We start from the raw sequence: 8619 nt of genomic DNA on the forward strand, positions 1-8619 counted from the left end.
AGGTAGCGGTCAGGACAAAGGAAGGAGTAACGGAAGGGGTGGGTACACGGGGCAGCTTCCCGTTTACCTCACACTAGCAACTGTGTCTTCTCAGAGCAAAACCAAGAGACAGAGGTGGGGAGGAGAGGGAAAGAGAAAAGAGAGAGAGGAGGGAGAGGGAAAGGGGGAGAGAGGCAGGAGGGAAAGGAAGAGGGGAGAGAGAAAGAGGGGGAGAGGGAGAGAGAGGAGGAGAGGGAGGAGAGAGAGAAGGATGTAGAGGGAGAGGAGAGAGGGAGAGGAGAGAAGAGAGGAAGGGAGGGGAGGGGAGGAAGAGAGAGAGAGAGAGAGAGAGAGAGAGAGAGAGAGAGAGAGAGAGAGAGAGAGAGAGAGAGAGAGAGATTGAGAGAATGTCTTTTCTCTTGGCATCCAAGTCTCAGCCCAGCTCTGCCCTGGCTTCTGTTTCACACTTGAAGACTCAAAAGCTGACTGCCCAAAGCAGGGACCCAAACACCGACTATCTTGCACTTTGGAGTGTCTCCATCCGCATGCCCTTCCATCTGATGCTTTTTGAGATAGGGTCTCACTATCTCAAGGCAGGCTAGCCTTGTATTGCCTGTGTAGTCCAGACTGGCCTTAACCTTGCGATCCTCCTGCCTTAACTCCTCCTGCATGATTACAGGCATGCATGCACCATCATAACTTGTGTTCATCCTCTCTTGGAGTCTAGACCAGGACTCCATCAGTGCCAGACTCACAGTCAGAAGACCTTAGTCCCCATTTCTGTCCCGATCCCCCTTTCCCTGTGACTTCAGGATCATCATTGCTCTCTATGGGCTTCAGTTGATTTATTGTTTTGGTTCCATTAGTTTAGAGTTTGCTAAGCTAAATATGGCTTCCCTCTGGTACCCATGAGGGGCCCAGGTACCTTCTGGGCATCATTCCAGTCTGGTTAATGTGGCCTTTCAGCTCTTCTACTCCAGAACTCAGCACGGTCAGCCACCACTGCTGCTGATGGTACTTCCTAAACCTTAGGGGGCCACTTGCATGTCCCTTGGCCCCGGGCTGCAGGTACCTTCCTGGCCTCTGTCTGTTGTTCTTCACACCTGCAGTTCATTCTCTGTCTTAAGCTATCCTCCCAGTTACCCATAACACAGTAGTGGTGGAGGGATGGGACAGAACGGTGGGTGTAAAGCCTGATTGTTGGCTGGTTCTGAAGAGGAACCAGTAGGTTCTTTTCTCTGGTTCCTCTTCCAGCCTCCTCCTTTGTAGAGTATCAAATGATGTAAACTGTGAACTGCTCACTACACTGTGGGTTTCCTGAGTCCCCCCCTCACACCTTCCAATGGGTTAGAGGTGCAACCCGGTCTCCATCACTCAGTTTTTGTCCTATGGCTTGGGTTTGCATGACCGTGTGGGTTTAAACACTCAAGCTTCTCCCTGCAGTATCTGCTTTGCCACTAGCCAACTGTGTAGCCTTAACCTCTCTGTACTCAGACTCCTCACCTATAAGGTAGAGATGATATTAGTCATGTTTCATTGGCTTGTTGTGAAAATTAAGTGGATCCTACACGTAAGGTTCTAAGAAACAGTGCTTTGCAAAAAGGTGTTCCACAAATACTAGCTAAAATAATTACCTGGTGTATAATAATGGTCACTATGCAGTCTCTCTGAGCCTCACTTTTTTTTTTTTTTTTTGAGACAGGGTTTCTCCATGTAGTCCTGGCTGTCCTGGAACTCACTCTGTAGACCAGGCTGACCTTGAACTCAGAAATCCACTTGCCTCTGCCACCCAAGTGCTGGGGTTAAGGCATGTGCTACCATGCCTGGCTGATTTTTTTTTTCCTCCAACATTTTCTTCTCAGAACCAAGGGACTGTTCTTCGTCACTTCCATACAGACTTGCCACATTAAATGTGCAGTTCCAATTCTGGGCTAACTGGACGCCTGGCATTCTCTCTGCTAAATCAGGCAGTTCTGCCACCATGCTTTCTCCGCTACCTTTAAAATAGAATCTAAGCATTTTAGCACAACATTCAAGATCTTGATGACTCAAGCCCTAGCCCTCAAGGTTTAATACGTCACCTTCCTGTTTCTGACCAGCTCTGGCACCCCCGTCTTGTGCTCTGGCCACCCCAGAGGATGAGTCTTAGCATTTTGAAGCCCAGTAGACAGTTGTCACATTTTCAGACGAGAAGGTTAGGGTACAGAGGATTTAGGATTTCCCTGGGCTGGAGAGATGGCTCAGTGGTTGAGAGCACTGACTGCTCTTCCAGAGGTCCTGAGTTCAATTCCCAGCAACCACATGGAGGCTCACAACCATCTGTAATGGGATCTGATGCCCTTTCCTGGTGTGTGTCTGAAGATAGCTACTGTGTACTCACATAAATAAAAATAAATAGACCTTAAAAAGAAAAGAATCTGCCCAAATGCAACCAGGAGAAGCCTTCAGAGTTCAGCTAAGGTGGCAAGTTTTGATTTTAAAACAAGTAAAGCTGTCCTTGAGCCAGAAGAGCAATAAACATGTAAGATCAAACCGGAGGCCCCAGGAGGGTGGTGGGTGCCAGGTGCTTTTCAGTTAAGGGTTGGGGAATGGCTAGCCTAGAGCCATTCCTGGGTAATGGCCTCACTTAGAAGATCATAATTCACTGGAGGTTTTAGAGGGGCAGGGGAGATAACCTGGGAAGTTTGGAGCATGGATACAGCAAAAACACTTTTCCTGGGGCCAAGGGAGCAAGGCCCTGTTTTCAGATTGTACTTGGGGTTTAGTTTGGTGTGGGAACTTACTTTCTTCATTCTAGGTAGCTGAGAGCAAGGATGCAGTAAGCTGGGGGATGCTAAAGAAAATGATTTCATTGACGTTTTGCATGTGGGTGGTGCAGGTATTCATGCATGTGTGCTGTGCAGGGAACAACTTGTGCAAGTCAGTTCTCGCCTTCCAACACGCGGGGCCTGAAAACGGAACTCAGGTAAGCAGGCTTGGTGGCAGATGTCTTCACCTGCCGAACCATCTCCCCATCCTAGACTGGGAATTCTAGAATGTGCTAACTACTCATGATTGGTGCAGTGCCTTTTGGTGACCTCAGGCTAGTCTCACCTCTCCTCATCACCCCTGGCATCAAGCACAAAGCAGACAAGGCATCCTAGCTAGATCCCAGGGAGTGTCTGGCTCTATTCCAGACACACTCTATGAAAATATCTCTGTTTGGTGCTGAAGCCTTGGTCTTGGTAATTGACTTGTATAATGTCCAAAGATTCCGTGGCTATAGCCAGCCCCAAGTGATGCATCATCTTTAGCAGAAAGATTTATCATGGAATCCGTGGCAACCGCCCATTTGTCTGTAGCAGAAATAGGAATGACTCTCCCTGCCAGGAGTCATCCTTTGTCTTCAAAGCAAATTCCTCCATGGTTGGAGGATTTCTGGCCAAGAGCCCACAGTCCCAGCATCTCCATCCCAAGCATCTCAGCCACACGCAGCAGGGAACAAGGGAGAAATTGCATCTCTGAATTCAGGAGTCCTGAGCTCTAGGACTGATGGCTACCAGCTGGCCTGTGCCTTGGTCAAGTCTCTTGATTCCCTTTGTTAGAGGCTGGACCACAAATGTTCCCCCAAAGGCACAGATGGTTAAGTCTGGCCTCCAGTTAGGTGCTATGGGAGTGGTGGAATCTGTAAGAAGTGGTTTTAGTGGGAGGCCTTCAGGTCACTGGAGACATGCCTTAGCAGGGAGTTATGGGGCTCTGGGTTTTCCCTTTCTCACTCTTGTTTTAAAAAATAGTTTTGTATTACATTTATTTATCCACGTGTGTGTGTGTGTATGTGTGTGCATATGCATAAGTACAGTTGTGTGTGTGTGCATGCATGCCATGGTATACATGTGGAGGTCAACTTGTGGGGTTCTCTCCTTCTACCATGTGGGTCCCAGAGATCGAACTCAGGCTTTCAGACTTGCCATCTCACCAGCCCTTCTCTGAGCTCACTTTCGAGTGAGCATAGGGTCCTCTGATCATAGCTTGGGTCTGATCATAGCTTGGAGGTTCTAAGACCATAAACTAATGATGATTATTATGGTATGTTGTTATGGTTACAGAAAGGTAATGACTAGCCTCTCTGGCTTTTTCATGCACTAGAATCTGGGGTCCTGGACTCCTCCATAGAAGAAAGAGCTGAATGACAAGCCCCAAGAACCATGGCGTAGACACTGAACTTGGGATCAGATAAATCTGGGGTCAAATCTGAGGCTTGTTTCTTATTTGTTTGGTGAAAGCAAGTTTCCTAATTTCCTTGACCTTTGCCTTTGTAGAGTGGAGCTGCCAACAGTATGGACTCCATAAAGGTTGTAAGGGATAAGAGGAAGGGATACTTGGGGGCCTTTCGATGCTGCTGGAGACTGGGCCGTACAGTTCCCATCACACACAGCTGCAGAGGATCAAGAATGATAGAAAGGGAATGTTTAGTACAAGACATACCCACTACTGTGTAGCATATCATTGCTTCTTTACCTAGAGATAGTGTCTATACATCCCAGGTTGAGCTTCAGTTTGCTGTGGAGCTAAGAATGAACTGAACTTCTCATCCTTCTGCTTCTGTGTCTACCTCCAGAATGCTGGGATTGCAGGCACAAGCAACCAGGCTGGCTTTGTGCAGGGCCTCACGCATGTGAGTCAAGCACTGTCCTAACTGAGCCACACCACCAGCATTGCGACAGTTTAATAAGTGGCATCAACTTGACACTATCTAGAATCACGTAGAAAAGAAGTCTCTGGACACGGCTGTGAGAGATTGTCTGGATTATGTCAGCCTCTGGCTACGGCTGTGAGGGGTTAGTTTGATTAGGTTGGTTAAGGTGGGATGATCCACACTAAAAGTATGTGCTGCCATTCCCTGGTCTTGGTCCTAGATTTCACGTATGGAAGACATAGAGCTGGGTACAAGTATTCATCATTCTTTGCCTTCTGGCTGAGGAAGCAATATAATATAGTGAGCTACATTAAGATCCTGCTGTCATGACTTCCTGCCATGGTGGATGGTACCCACAAACCGTGAGCCTTCCCCCTTACATTGCTTTGTCAGAGCACTTTATCACAGCAACAAGAGAAGTAACTGAAGCAAGCATTAGTGAAGGACTTACTTGGTAGACCCGGCTAGTCGGCATCTCACTATACAACCCAAGCTGAGCCATGAACTCACAGCAATCCTCCTGCTTCAGCCTCCTGAGTGATGGGATGGCAGGCATGAGCTCCTACACCTGGAATAGCTTCCAGTGTAAAACCCCAGCAATGCTAAATGAGATAAGAGAGACTGGGAGAGGCAAGGACTGACACAGGGTTGGTCCATTTGTGCTTCATACCCCTTCCCAGCCGACTCCAAGACTTATGATATTTTGGTCATGCCCATATACACTATGGATGGAGACAGTACAGGCTGCAGTAGGGGACCGTGTGCATCAAGCTGTGCGAATAGGCCAGTTCCTTGGGTTTGAATGGGAAAAGTCCTCTGTAGGGCTCTTTGGACTTTGGTCTTAGCTGGTTGTGCTGTTTTGGGAGGGGTAGAACTGTGTGGGTGTAAGCTTTAGCTGGCTGAGGTAGGTCACTGAGGATAGATCTGGAGGGCCCTATGTCCATTCCACTTCACATCTGGGCTCTCCTTTTGTTCTCTTATCACCATGTGAGCAGATGTTGGAAGTTTGCACCATGAAAGACCCATCTCCTTCAGTCATTATGTCTGTGTGGCCATGATGGACTGTGTGCTCTGAACTGTGAGCCCAAACATCTTCTCCCTTAAGTTGTTTCTGTCAGCTATTCTACAAAGATACTATACAAAATGACTCCTGCAGTGAAGGTGGGCTCAGATCCCACCCCTGCTACCTTTTAGCTGCATGTCTGTGGGCATGTCAATGGCTCCTGTGATCTCATCTACGGTAGATGCTCAGGACAGTGAATGGTGTTCGTAGGATAATGCTCATCAATCGTCTTTGCTATAAACGAGAAGCTGTGTTGTGCATATAGGGAGGTGTTATGGTCACTAATAAGTGTAGGCAGAGTTGTCTGAGGGACATCACACTGGGCTGAAGGCAATCAGGTAAGACAGAGGGATGATGGTCAGGGTGCATGCATACGTAGTAAAGATGCTTGTGCGTGAGTTTTTACAAATGTGTGGATGGATGCACAGTCTTCCTTTCTCTTGTGTTCTGTGACTGAAAAGAAGCTGTTGCCTTACCAGCTCTTTTTCCATGTGCCACCGTGGCCACTGTATCTCTTCAAGGTCAGTGACACATCCCTTTTTACAAGGGAAGTAAGGGAGGCTCAGAGACTCAATAAGCTCTGAAGTCCACTTGAGTAAGTGACTCAGCTTCAGGCCTGCCTCCCAAAGCTGAGCGAAATGCCAGCCTGTCCCCAGCCTTCCTGCATGGATGCCCCACGTCCCCAGTTATAAGCCAGAGGATCATTTTAGACACAGGTGCAGGAGAATCCCTGGACTCCAAGAGCTGCAGTTTTGCTTGAGTAAACACAGTGGCAGTGAGGAGAGTAGAGGAAGTCTGCCTTTCTCAGATGGAATGGATGCTCTATGCCCTCCAGGTTTGGAAGCAGGCTCTTGGGATCTCTTCATTGGTTTGGTGACAGAGACCGGTAGGGACAAGAGGGACATGCTGCTCTCTGATTCCTACCCTGAGCTATATGAACATAACATAACTGACTAATGAAAAGAGGCAGAGCTGCTGAGCCTATGCCGGGACCTCTCTAGAGGCTGCTAGACTGTATCACACACTTGCGAGTGCGTGCTTGTGTGTGTGTGTGTGTGTGTGTGTGTGTGTGTGTGTGTGCGCGCGCGTGCGCGCGCGCACATTAACCTCTGCATGGCCTGCTGAGCATCTGTCCCAAGACCCAGGTGACAAAAGAGCCCACAGTTGCTGCTGATGGTCTTCCGGCCCCATGATACTATCTGCGTTTGTTCTCAGTCCCTTCCAGGAAAAATTTAACACAATGCTTCTTTGTTTTATCTGAATTCATATTCTCCTGGATCCTCAATGTTGCTTCTGAAGCCTGTGTGAGGGAACCATATGAATTAGCATGTGGCCAGCATGCTAATTCCTCTTCTGAATCTTGGCCACCATGGTCACAGTCTTTTCCTCATCTTAAGCAGCCAGTTTCTGTCCTGGAACATTCCCTCTTGCTCTTTCTGATCCATGTTTCAGGCCATATCCTCTTCCTCACTTCCTGGAAGCCCACTCCGGTTTCTCTGGTCCATCCTCCTTCCAGATCTGAGAACCTCTCTGGAGTGTAGCCTGTGAATCAGCAAGAGTCTCCTCAAACTGTAAGGTGGCACATAATCGAGAAACTTGGGAGGCTAAGACAGGAGGATCAAGAATGTGAGGCTAACCTGGGCTATATAAGAGGAGATCCTGTTTGTTTGGTTTTTTTTAAAGTCCCTTTACTTTTCTTACCCTTAACATCTAAGCACAGTGGCTGTATGATTTGCATGCAAAGTGTTCATTCTGTGTCTCTCTGCGTCCCTCCAGAATGAAGCACAGGTGGGTATAGACCAGGAGAGTCCATTGGATGGCAGGACTGAGGCATTATGATCAGACAGAAATCTCCATAGCTGGCCAAACCTGTCAACTGACTTTGCTAATTGTGACGGGGACTTCTCATGGTTTATTAGTCATTCCTTTCCACACGTATTTGTCAGGGACAGGGCTGACCTGACACTGACTGAGTTCTGTGCCCACTCACAGTATCATCCAGGTTCAGTAACACAGGAGCCAAGGAACCTCAGAACCCAGAATCCTCAGAGGTCACGCCTAGAACTCTAGGAGCCACAGCAGACCCAGAGGGGAGGGGAATCAGGAATGGCATGCAGCTGCGTCGTTGCCCCAGTTTTGCCAAAAGCTTGCTGTGTGACCTTGTAGAAGTCACCCACCTCTCTGGGCCTTGTTCTTCATCTGTACCATCAACATAAAGGAGGATTGTTTCCAGCTCTGAACCTTTGATTCTCTGACTCAAAGGCAAAGATATCTACTGCAACGTGAATAAAAATATTCCTCCTGTGGCAGCAGCCTGGAGAGATCAATAATCCTGTCAGAGCATCCTAGCAGCCGGGCTGAGCACTGCAGTCTCCCCCAGGACGGGAACCTTCATCCTTGCTCAATGCTCATCCCTGTCGCCCCTCTCCTTGGTCCCAACCCCCACCTTCCTTCATCACTCCACCCTCAATAATCCAGGACGCTGTAACCTGCTATGAATGAAGAGTGGCTGGTCACGGGGCCAGTCACCATGGTGACGGATCCCCGCAGCCGAGGTTGGCATCAAAGTCACATGAGAACCCCGGAAAACTGGCTGAGGTATTTATAGAAGCAGCTGCTGATGCTTTTATGGAAACGGGTCTATATTTGAAGCTGGTCCTGAAACCTCCATGCCTTCATCGAGCTGAGAGGAGGCAGGGCTTGTACTTTAATTTCTCCTGTGCCTGGTGGGGCAGGCATTGCCCTCCCCTTCCCAGCATTACCTGGCTCATCTTCCCAGCCCCCTCCTCGCAGATGCTCTGGTCCTACTGAGCATCAATTACATTGACAGTGCATCCACAGGCCGAAGTCTGGGCCCTGGGATGTTTGTTGGCTATGAAGGCAGTTGGAATAGCTTCCCTTT

Source organism: Mus caroli, unplaced genomic scaffold (genome assembly GCF_978045245.1).
Source record: "Mus caroli unplaced genomic scaffold, Mus_caroli_1 scaffold_3, whole genome shotgun sequence".
NCBI lineage: Eukaryota > Metazoa > Chordata > Mammalia > Rodentia > Muridae > Mus > Mus caroli.